A 13,121-nucleotide genomic window follows, 5' to 3' on the forward strand; every position below is an offset into this window, starting at 1 on the left:
CACAGTTACTGTTACACGTTGTTACTTTCTGGCTTGCCGCTGAGGTCTTGGGCTTATCCTGGGACCTCGTCCCCAGCTGTCTGTGATTTTAATAAACAGGCACAAATTTTTTTAACATATTCTGGCTTTGAATTTGCCTGTTCGTAACACCAGCTACCCGAGCTTCGTGCCGAGCGGCTAAAAGCCCCCACGGCTCGGCAACTGGGAGATCCTTTGCATTACAGGGCGAATAAAGGGGGGATGAATGTGTGTGAATGCGAGGCTGTAAGAGCCCGTCAGAAGCCCCTCATTTTCCATTCTGCCTTCCGATTGCCACAAGAAAGAATCCCTTCCCCCACTGTAGTTCCGGCTTAGAACAGGACACAGCACAGGTGGGACCACTGAACCGTCATGCTGGCTGTTCCCAACAAGGCCTGGTAAGAACTTGGCAAGGAGTTGGCAAGGACTTGGCAAAGACCTGACATGGAGCCAGCACGGGACAGCCTGATGCGCGGCCTGCTTCTAATCTCCCTTCTTAAGCCCAATGAACTTTTGGGGTGACTCTCGCGGTCCTTCATTGAAGACCCCTCATCTGCCTCGTTACCACTGTGACAAAGAAAGAATGAGAACCCTCCTCCCAAGGACTGAGACTGAGACCCCTGCTATAGGGAGGAGGGGAAATTGGTGGTCTGACCACTAATGACATGACCTGTTTCCCTTCAGTGATTCAAATGGACTTATTCTTCATTGGATTCGTCTTGCTTTGGTGGTTTCTGTGGACTCACCCATTCCCTCGGGGCGATTACAATGGACTTTCATTATTACACTTGTTCCCCCCCTCTCTCCTCTGTGGACTATAATTGGAGCCCCGAGTCGACCAGAACTTCGAAGACTCCCCCGACAAGAGAGACGGATCCCCATCGTCCGGAGCACTGAGGATCTCGCCTGTGTTGGTAGCTATTCCCATATCCCTCTTCTCTCTCTAACCTTTTATCTCCTTTCAGATCCCCACTATCGCGTTTACTGTTTTGGCCCCTACTAAAGGTGCATTTGTTGTGATTAACTGATAGTCCCTTGTTGTTTGCCTTTGTTGCACTTTTGGGATGGGTGAAAAGAACCATCACGACACCCCGCAAGAAACGGATCGTGACATTAAAATTGGCGTCACGGACAGGATTTCTGTCTAGACAGAAGGGTTGCAGCTGAAAAGGCACCCATACTGTCTTTGGCAATTCATAAAGGATCCCTTAGTGCAAAGGGCGGGACACTGTTGTTTTGTTGTTGTTGTGTGTATGTGGTCTGGGAAGGAAGGGACAACTTGAAGCAACTAAGCAGAGCCTCCCAGGCAGATGATTGTCCTTTCACCCAGCCAGGGAAGCGAAGGGCGACACAGCGAGGGCTGTGTAGTTTTGTGGAACTTAAGTTTGTAGCTCCCTGTCGTGGTTTTGGTCCCTTCACAAAATGAGTGACAATCTTAGCCTTGAAATTAAAGCTGAATTTTATGCACTACTAGCCAAACACAATGCCAAACCTTCTACAGAAGGAGAAAAATGGGCACAGAGTAATTGGTTGAACTTAGAAAATGTTATTGATAGAGTGTGTTCATTACAACATGAAACAAAATTCAAACTGGGCAAAAATAAAACTATCTTCTGCTCAGTTTTGGGAGCTTGTCTTATGGCAGCTATAGAAAATGGCTTCGAGCGAAGAAGTGAGGAACATGCTATAATAGACTCCCTTCAAAATCTAGTTGAAATTTTGCAAAAACAGTTCTATGAAGCAAAAAAATGTGATCTATGCATTGCGAGCTGCCTTAACAGAGGAACATATTAACAAATCACATCATGCTGATTCCTCTACAGAGCTTGAGGAGAAGGAAACTCCTCACATTAAACAAATCTATCCTCATCAAGAACTTGAAGCAGCAAGTAATTGTGGGGAACATTGCTGCCATCACTTGAGACCCTTGATTAAAACAGAGTAGAACTATCTCAGTGATGATGATCTGGAACCTCACATCACAACCAAACGCATACCATCACAACTAAACACGGCCACCGAGCTAGCTAAGCTTAAAAGGGAATACGGACAGCCTCCACATGAATCAGAAACAGAATATGTTTTCCGGGTGTCCCTCACTGGTGGTGATCCAATTCAATTCACTGAACAGGAAGCCAGTGGGTATTGGGGACATGGTGTCTTCTTAACAACAGGAGAGAAAGGTGACACATGGTCCCTGACACAGCGTGCAGCTTTTTGGGCCGGGGGAACAAGCCCCTTGGAAAGGGGAGATCCCATAGCTAGAATTAGTACCCCCGACCAGCTCTTGGAAAATGTGCACAAAGCCTGCAAATGACTCACAAAAAGAAATGAATTCCTGGCTTTGAATCCCTGATGCAATTACCTGTGAAGCCCAAGATAATGACCCCTTGAATTTGTGGGCTTCCAGAATCACTCAAACCTACAGCAATTCTCCTTCCAAAAACGATAGCAGCTGTATCTCCTGTAGAAAGACCAGACAGATTTCCTAGTCACTGGAACGACCCATTTGTTCCCCTTTATGACTTGTTGAGGAAAGGGGTGAAATGGGATTGGAGTCTTTCTCAGGAGTCAGCATTGCAATTGCTGATTTTTGAAGCAACAGCTCATCAAGCACTGGGCCCTATCCATCCTACAGATCCTTTCCAGGTGGAATGGGCATTTGCCTCCTCAGGGCTGTCAGTACACATATGGCAGCGGGGTCCTGAGGCTCCGACAAGACCTGTTGGTTTTGATTCCCGTGGTTCCAAAGATGCTGAGAAAAGATACACTACCTGGGAAAAAGGATTGTTGATGGTTATCTTAGCTTTCCTAGAAGTAGAAAAAATTGCACAAAAACAACCAATTGTATTGAGAGGCCCCTTCAAGGTTATTAAGACAGTCACTAGTGGGAGTCCCCCTCCTGACGGGGTGGCCCAGAGGGCCTCAGTGAGAAAGTGGTATGCTCAGGTTGAACATTACTGTAACTTCTTCTCAATGACAGAAGGAGCTGTAAAAACTTTAGCAATCCAAGAAACGGAGAGCTTGGACAAACCTGCCTCTGTAATCAAAGTAACCCCTCCTTTCTGCCCCGAACAATCAGCAAACTCTTGGTTTACTGATGCTTTTGCTAAAGGGGAAGGAAAAGGATGGAAATCTAGGGCAGAAGCCCTCCACTTTTCCTCTGGTGAGCAAATGATTACAGAGGGAGAAGGTAGTACACACAGTGGGGAGCTGATAGCTGTCTGGAGTGTTTTTCAACGAGAAGCACAGAATTCCTCTTTGGTCTGCATCTACACTGACTCCTATGCTCTCTACCAAATGATCCTAATAATCCAGCTCATGACCCTGGCCAACCTGTTCTGGTGGACCTCTCTTACTATAGGACTAGTAGCACTTGTGCTAAAACCCCCTCTGAAGAAATATGCATGGGAATCCTCTGGTGCTCTAGGGAAAGAGCATTGGACAAATACATGCTGGATAATTCCATCATTCTAACTTTTCTGCCTCTCGGCGGCAGAATTCTGTTGTGTTTACTTTCTCAGAAGAACTCCGAGGGACATGAAGACCACCTAATCCATGATAAAACTGGTAATACTTTTCTGCATCCTACCGCAACCCCATGGCCAGAAAGCAGCTGAGTGACCGTGGTCTGAACTAATTGTGGTAGCATGCAGAAAAAGTGAAAGGATCTCTTGAAGCACAAAAAGGTTTGTACGCAGCCAAGCATACAGGATTGTTGGCACAATTTCACATGAACACAAACTGTAGAAGTAGTTTGGTTTTGGTCCAAAAATACTGAAGCACTTTTTTTTTGTTTTGTTTTGTTTTTGTTTTTGTTTTTGTTTTTTAAGTTGAAAGTATTGATTCAAATACTGGAGTAGGACTTGATGTTAATGTTGTGACACCTACCACCCAACCACTGGTTACACTTAGCCCGAAAATTTTTGAAATTGGACCATGTAGAATCAGGAAAACTGGCCAACAACAGATATTGTTTAATCTGTTATGGTCTCTTAAACAAGTCAAATTGCTGATGCAAAACAATATCTGAGAAATACAACCAGCTTGTTCACCCTTTTTGCAGACCTCTTTTCAGGCTTGGACAACCTGGCTGCGACAGTGGAAGCCTCCTAAAAACCGCGTGCCAAGAGACATAACTGGTCTTGTGGGAACAGGATTGGGAATCCTAAATAGTATTGATTCAGAAGTATGAATGAATAAATTGGCTTCCACAACTAAAGATTTAACCAAAATACAACAACCACTGCAATCGTCCTTATCAGCCTTGGGAACACATCAGTGGTTGCTATCAAACATTCTAGCAAATTGGGAAAAGATAAATGTAAATAATAGCAAATTGATCATTGATGCACTTAATGCCACACAAAGCAACGTTTCCTTAGCTCTTAGCCGTATCCAGGCTCAATGATGGATGCAGTCAGTTGCTGCCTCAATTATAAGAGAAGGTGAAGAAGGCACTTTTCCCACTGAAATTAGGAAAATAGTCTGGGACAGTGCCACTGACTTTGAAAGAGATTTCCAATCCTGGTGGAATTTAGTGAATTTTACCTATGACCCTAACACAAACACAGCCACAGCATTTGCGTTGACCATAAGAAATGCCTCGGTGCATTTGATATTCCCTATCATTGCACTAGGATTAAATCATGATGGACCCACTTTCTATCCTTCTGAACATAGAGAATGGGCCCGTCAAATTGATGACAAATGGCAAACTGTCAATTTAGAGTCCTGTACCATCTGAGAACAACTAGGGTTTATCTGTGAAGGTAATGCAATTGTAGCTCAAGATATTTGTCTGGACACAGAACAAAATAGCTGTCATTTTGATAGTCATCCTAACGAGACTTCTGAAACAGTCCTTGTATCTACAGACAATGGGTGTGCCTGCTTCAGAACCGCTTGGGATACTGTGTTTATAGAAAGTACAGTAGTAGCTACTAAAAATCATTCCAATTTTTGTGCTTGCAACTTTACTAAAATTGCAGGATGTGATTTTTCTTTTGTAGCTCCAGTTACTTCACATGAACTTTTAGAATCCAATCTCACGTTGATTCACAAGCTACTGCCTACTCCCATTGGGATGAACCTTTCTCTGGTAAAGCAATTATTACTTCATCAAGATCTAATAGAGATCCTAGGAAAAATCAAGGGGAATGGACAGAAAACTCTGGTAACTGTTCATCATCATGTGCAAGAAATACATCGTGTTGTAGAAAGGGTGAAAAGTGATGCCGAGCACAAGTGGTGGGATACCCTTTTCGGATGGTCACCCACCGCCACCGGTATCCTGAAGAAATTGTGTCATCCCATTGTTGTTCTTCTGATTTTAGTTATGATTGGTTTTGTTTTATCAGTAATCTTGCTTATTGTAAATTGGAGAATGATGAAACGATGAACAAAATTAACATCTATAATTAATGCACACCACTTGGCCGACATCCTTTACACTAGAGATGTTCCCAGGACAGTAGACACAAGAAGATGATAAGGTTAGAAGATATGTTTTACATCATTTTCTTTTATGATTTGTTCTAATCGCTGTTTTAATTATTTTTGTTTATTGTTTATAAAATTGTACTGAGTAATATCGATTATACTAGGTTTATTACTTTACTGTTTAATATTGATGATACTGGTTTATTATTTGATCAATTTATTGTTTAATTGATTCATATTGATTATTATTTAAATAACTATTATTGATTTACTAATTGTATTTTGCTTATTGTTTAATTATAATTTGTTGTGATTACTAATATGTTGTGATTGTTTTAGTTTTCCCGTTTTCTCTTTCTTTCCCTTTTCCTCTTCTCTTTTCCCTGGGACCTGCTGCCAACACTTGACGAGTCCTGAAGACTCCACGACGACACCATGGAATCCTGCTGATGAAGATCTTTCGAGGGCAATCGTCAGTCACGGGGTGGTGTAAGAGCCCGTCAGAAGCCCCTCATTTTCCATTCTGCCTTCCGATTGCCACAAGAAAGAATCCCTTCCCCCACTGTAGTTCCGGCTTAGAACAGGACACAGCACAGGTGGAACCACTGAACCGTCATGCTGGCTGTTCCCAACAAGGCCTGGTAAGAACTTGGCAAGGAGTTGGCAAGGACTTGGCAAAGACCTGACATGGAGCCAGCACGGGACAGCCTGATGCGCGGCCTGCTTCTAATCTCCGTTCTTAAGCCCAATGAACTTTTGGGGTGACTCTCGCGGTCCTTCACTGAAGACCCCTCATCTGCCTCGTTACCACTGTGACAAAGAAAGAATGAGAACCCTCCTCCCAAGGACTGAGACTGAGACCCCTGCTATAGGGAGGAGGGGAAATTGGTGGTCTGACCACTAATGACATGACCTGTTTCCCTTCAGTGATTCAAATGGACTTATTCTTCATTGGATTCGTCTTGCTTTGGTGGTTTCTGTGGACTCACCCGTTCCCTCGGGGCGATTACAATGGACTTTCATTATTACACTTGTTCCCCCCCTCTCTCCTCTGTGGACTATAATTGGAGCCCCGAGTCGGCCAGAACTTCGAAGACTCCCCCGACACGACAGACGGATCCCCATCGTCCGGAGCACTGAGGATCTCGCCTGTGTTGGTAGCTATTCCCATATCCCTGTTCTCTCTCTAACCTTTTATCTCCTTTCAGATCCCCACTATCGCGTTTACTGTTTTGGCCCCTACTAAAGGTGCATTTGTTGTGATTAACTGATAGTCCCTTGTTGTTTGCCTTTGTTGCACTTTTGGGATGGGTGAAAAGAACCATCACGACACCCCGCAAGAAGCGGATCGTGACAGAGGCGGGCTGGTTACCCCAGACCTGCTAAGCGAGAGCGGCAGTCTCCCATGCTGCGTTTCCGTCTTTTTCGCCAGAAAAGCGGCCAGTAAAGAGACGAAGCGAGTAATAAAAAGAGTGAGAGAACCCCCTGGGACTGGGTCTCAGAGAAAGAGTGGGACCCCTTAGGGGGGGGGGGGGGGGGGGAGTAAAATGTAATTTATTAGAAAAAAAAATGAATTAAAAGGTAAAAAGAGGGTTTTCTTGGCATAATCTATTGGGGAAAAATAAAAGGTAAAATGTGTAGGAGGGGCCCCTAAAAATTCTGCTGGATTGAGGGATAAGAATGCCCGAGAACATCCAAGATCAAACCTGCTGGATTGAGGGATTAATATTGCAAGAGCATCCAGGGTTGATTCAAACCTGCTGGATTGAGGGATTAATGTTCCAAGAGCATCCAGGGTTGATTCAAACCTGCTGGACTGAGGGATTAATGTTCCAAGAGCATCCAGGGTTAAGTCAAACCTGCTGGGTTGAGGGATTAACATTCCAAGAGCACCCAGAATTAAGTTTGCTGGGTTGTTGAGAGCAGCCAAGATTGAGTAAAAATTTTGCCAGTTTGAAGAGAAGTCTGACAGGATCTAGAGTTGGGAACCACACAGCTAGATTGAGGGGTATCCAAGAACACTGGGACTAGCCAGGGACACCTACAAGTGTAATAGGTGTGTTGAAAAAGAAAAGGTACCTTGTTGTTGTGGTTGTTTTGTTATGTGTAAGAGTAAGTAAAATAAAGTTAAGTGAATGTAGACGAAGGAAAGTATATGTATGCATCCTGCCCTGTTAAGCAGCCTCACTGTGCTTCCCTGCTGTCACCGACAAACACAAGTTACGAACCCTCAGAACTGAAAAAGTTCCATCAAATATTGCTTCCATTGATGACCATGATATTGTCTATAATACCTTGTTCCAACTTATGTTATGTAAGTGTTAATACCCCTATCCTACCAGTTGGTAAACCTGATGGGTCATACCGGTTAGTACAGGATCTGCGGGCCATAAACAAGGTCACTGAGGATCTGTATCCTGTGGTGGCCAATCCCTACACGTTATTAACTTGCTTAACCCCCGAGCTAACTTGGTTTACCGTTTTAGATTTAAAAGATGCCTTCTTTTGCCTTCCTATCCACGAAGCCAGAAAATTTTTGCATTTGAATGGGAAAATCCTAAGAGCAGGCGAAGAACTCAACTGACATGGACCAGACTCCCACAAGGATTCAAAAACTCACCCACTTTGTTTGGAGAACAACTTGCAAAAGAATTAGAGACCTGAGAAGCCCCTCCAGAGGAAGGGAAGTTGCTAGAGTACGTAGATGACATCCTGATAGCCACACGGACAAGGGAAGCATGCACGGCCTGGACGATAAGCCTCTTGAACTTTTTGGGGCTCCAAGGGTACCGAGTATCAAAGAAAAAAGCCCAAGTAGTAAAACAGAAAGTAACTTATCTGGGTTACGAAGTCAGTGCTAGACAACGTACCTTGGGCCAAAGCCGGAAGGAGGCAATATGCCAGAGCCCAAAACCTCAGCCGGTAAAGGAACTACGAACTTTCCTGAGGATGACAGGGTGGTGCAGGTTATGGATCTATAACTATGGACTGTTTGTTAAGCCCTTCTATGAACTGATTGCAACTGAAAGCAGGAACATCCAAGAGAGAAAGGAAGCTACGCAAGCTTTCAACCAGCTGAAAAAAGCCCTCATGTCAGCTCCAGCCCTGAGATTGCCGGACGTGAGTAAGCCTTTCCTTTTATTCTCCCATGAGAAGCAAGGAATCGCCTTAGGAATACTAGCACAGGACCTGGGCCCATATCGGAGAGCAGTGGCTTACTTCTCTAAGCAATTGGATACAGCAGCTAAAGGGTGGCCTGGGTGCCTCAGAGCTGTTGCAGCAGTCATCCTGAACATCCAAGAGGCACACAAATTCACCCTAGGCCAGAAAAGAACTGTGCTAGTGTCTCACACAGTGTCTGCAGTGCTAGAGGTAAAAGGTGGGCATTGGCTTTCCCCACAACGGCTCCTGAGATACCAAGCTATCATAGCGGAGCAAGATGATGTAGAGATAGTAGTGGCTAACATTGTCAATCCAGCCTCCTTCCTCAGTAGAAACCAAGGGGAACCAGTGGAACATGACTGCCTGGAGACCATTGAAGCCACCTACTCCAGCTGCCCTGACTCGAAGGACACCCCTCTCGAGAATGCAGAAGTCTCGTTTACTGATGGAAGCAGTTATATCATCAGTGGAAAACGGCACGCCGGGTAGGCAGTTCCAACGTGCAAGGAAGTAATATCATCTGGGCCCCTGCCAACAAATACCTCTGCACAGAAGGCCGAGATAATTGCTCTAACTCGGGCCCTAGAATTGGCAAGAGGGAAAGAAATAAACATATACACGGACTCGAAGTATGCATTTGGAGTAGTGCATGCTCACAGAGCCATTTAGAAAGAGAGAGGACTGCTGAAGTCTCAAGGGAAAAATATTAAAGATGCATCAGAAGTACTGCGACTTCTAGCAGCAGTCCAGTTGCCAGAGAAAGTAGCGATCATGCACATTAAGGCACATCAGAAGATCAACTCCGAATTGGAAGAAGGAAACGAGCTGGCAGATAGGGAAGCAAAAGAAGCAGCAAGACGGGCAAATTTCCCCTAAAGGTAAGCCAAGATACAACAAACCAGAAAAAAAATTAATCTATGAGCAAAAAGGAGACTATAACCAAGAGGGATGGGCCACCATAGAAGGAAAATTAGTTCTACCCTCCTATTTATGATGGTCCCTAATAAAGGAAGAACACCAGAAAACCATTGGGGTATTGATGCTCTAGCATAACTAGACATTTACAACTCGACAATGTGACCTTTGCCTCCAGACCAACCCCAAAAATACTCCCAAACCAAAGCTTAGCCAGATTAGGAAGGGTCATGGGCCGGAGCAGCAATGGCAGATTGATTGTACAGAATTGCCAAGAAAAGGGGGGGTATAAGTTTTTCCTGGTGCTAACAGATACCTTTTCAGGATGGCCAGAAGCATTCCCCACCAGGACTTCTAAAGCTCAAGAAGTAACTAAGGTATTGGTACAAGAAAACATACCACGCTTTAGAGTCCTGGCCACAGTCTCCTCAAATAGAGGACCACATTTTATTGTAAAATTCGTGCAACAAGTTAGCCAATACTTGAACATAGACTGAGAACTTCGCACCCCATATAACCCACAATCAAGTGGTCAGGTAAAAAAAATGAATCATTTGATCAAACAACAAATTGTACAATTGGGACAAGAAGCTAATTTGTCATGGACTCAATCCCTCCCATTAGCACTACTGCAGATCCGAACCAAACCCAAGACTAAAGAAAAGCTAAACCACTTTGAATTGCTTTATGAAAAACCATATGGGGTGCGAAAGAGAATGTCTACCCAAGACATGTCACTAACCTCCTGTATGTTAAGTCTCTTAACTTGGTGTATCCAGCACCAATCACTAGCTAATAAACACAAGTCATAACTAGTGAAATACACTGTTTAGAAGACTTTATGTCACCCAATTATAATCCTATTAATTTTAGTTACTGTAAGTTTAATGATGTCTACTTTAACACTCATGTAGAATTCGAGGATGTTAAAACACATGGCCAGTCTGACATCACTCTCTAGAACTCATAGAATCTTACTGAAAGAGGACGGTCATGATAGTAGATCAGAATTTAAATCAAGACCCCTGTAGTAAAAGAATTTAATCTATTTTAAGAAAAGGGGGGACTGAAGCTGTAAAAGTCCGTCTGAAGCCCCTCATTTTCCATTCTGCCTTCCGATTGCCACGAGAAAGAATCCCTTCCCCCACTGCAGTTCCGGCTTAGAACAGGACACAGTGCAGGTGCAACCACTGAACCGTCACGCTGGCTGTTCCGAACAAGGCCTGGCAAGAACTTGGCAAGGAGTTGGCAAGGACTTGGCAAAGACCTGACATGGACCCAGCACGGGACAGCCTGATGCGCGGCCTGCTTCTAATCTCCGTTCTTAAGCCAAATGAACTTTTGGGGTGACTCCTGTGGTCCTTTATTGAAGACCCCTCATCTGCCTCGTTACCACTGTGACAAACAAAGAATGAGAACCCTCCTCCCAAGGACTGAGACCCCTGCTATAGGGAGGAGGGGAAATTGGTGGCCTGACCACAAATGACATGACCTGTTTCCCTTCAGTGATTCAAATGGACTTATTCTTCATTGTATTCGTCTTGCTTTGGTGGTTTCTGTGGACTCACCTGTTCCCTCAGGGCGATTACAATGGACTTTCATTGTTACACTTGTTCCCCCCTCTTTCCTCTGTGGACTATAATTGGACCCCCGAGTCGACCAGAACTTCGAAGACTTCCCCGACACGACAGACGGATCCCCATCGTCCGGACCACTGAGGATCTCGCCTGTGTTGGTAGCTATTCCCATATCCTTCCTCTTCTCTCTCTCTATCCTTCTATCTCCTTTCTGATCCCCACTATCGCATTTACTCTTTTGGCCCCTAATAAAGGTGCATTTGTTGTGATTAACTGATAGTCCCTTGTTGTTTGCCTTTGTTGCACTTTTGGGATCGGTGAAAAGAACCATCACGACACCCCGCAATAAGCGGATCGTGACATTAAAATTGGCGTCACGGACAGGATTTCTGTCTAGACAGAAGGGTTGCAGCTGAAAAGGCGCCCATACTGTCTTTGGAAATTCATAAAGGATCCCTTAGTGCAAAAGGCGGGACACTGTTGTTTTGTTGTTGTTGTGTGTATCTGGTCTGGGAAGGAAGGGACAACTTGAAGAAACTAAGCAGAGCCTCCCAGGCAGATTATTGTCCTTTCACCCACCCAGGGAAGCGAAGGGCGACACAGCGAGGGCTGTGTAATTTTGTGGAACTTAAGTTGTACCTCCCTGTCGTGGTTTTGGTCCCTTCACAAAATGAGTGACAATCTTAGCGTTGAAATTAAAGCTGAATTTTATGCACTACTAGCCAAACACAATGCCAAACCTTCTACGGAAGGAGAAAAATGGGCACAGAGTAATTGGTTTAACTTAGAAAATGTTATTGATAGAGTGTGTTCATTACAACATGAAACAAAATTCAAACTGGGCAAAAATAAAACTATCTTATGCTCAGTTTTAGGAGCTTGTCTTATGGCAGCTATAGAAAATCGCTTCGAGCGAAGAAGTGAGGAACATGCTATAATAGACTCCCTTCAAAATCTAGTTGAAATTTTGCAAAAACAGTTATATGAAGCAAAAAATGTGATCTATGCATTGCGAGCTGCCTTAACAGAGGAACATGTTAACAAATCACATAATGCTGATTCCTCTACAGAGCCTGAGGAGAAGGAAACTCCTCACATTAAACAAATCTATCCTCATAAAGAACTTGAAGCAGCAAGTAATTGTGGGGAACATTGCTGCCATCACTTGAGACCCTTGATTAAAACAGAGTATAACTATCTCAGTGATGATGATCTCGAACCTCACATCACAACCAAACGCATACCATCACAACTAAACACTGCCACCGAGCTGGCTAAGCTTAAAAGGGAATACGGACACCCTCCACATGAATCAGAAACAGAATATGTTTTCTGGGTGTCCCTCACTGGTGGTGATCAAATTCAATTAACTGAACAGGAAGCCAGTGGGTATTGGGGACATGGTGTCTTCTTAACAACAGGAGAGAAAGGTGACACATGGTCCCTGACACAGCGTGCAGCTTTTTGGGCCGGGGGAACAAGCCCCTTGGAAAGGGGAGATCCCATAGCTATAATCAGTACCCCCGATCAACTCTTGGAAAATGTGCACAAAGCTGCTTGCCTGCAAATGACTCACAAAAAGAAATTAATTCCTGACTTTGAATCCCTGATGCAATTATCTGTGAAGCCCAAGATAATGACCCCTTTAATTTGTGGGCTTCCAGAATCACTCAAACCTACAGCAATTCTCCTTCAAAAAACTATAGCAGCTGTATCTCCTGTAGAAAGACCAGATAGATTTCCTAGTAACCAGAACGACCCATTTGTTCCCCTTTATGACTTGTTGAGGAAAGGGGTGAAATGGGATTGGAGTCTTTCTCAGGAGTCAGCATTGCAATTGCTGATTTTTGAAGCAACAGCTCATCAAGCAGTGACCCCTATCCATCCTACAGATCCTTTCCAGGTGGAATGGGGATTTGCCTCCTCAGGGCTGTCAGTACACATATGGCAGCGGGGTCCTGAGGGTCTGACAAGACCTGTTGGTTTTTACTCCCGGGGTTCCAAAGA

The sequence above is a fragment of the Vidua macroura genome, chromosome 16, assembly GCF_024509145.1.
Source record: "Vidua macroura isolate BioBank_ID:100142 chromosome 16, ASM2450914v1, whole genome shotgun sequence".
NCBI lineage: Eukaryota > Metazoa > Chordata > Aves > Passeriformes > Viduidae > Vidua > Vidua macroura.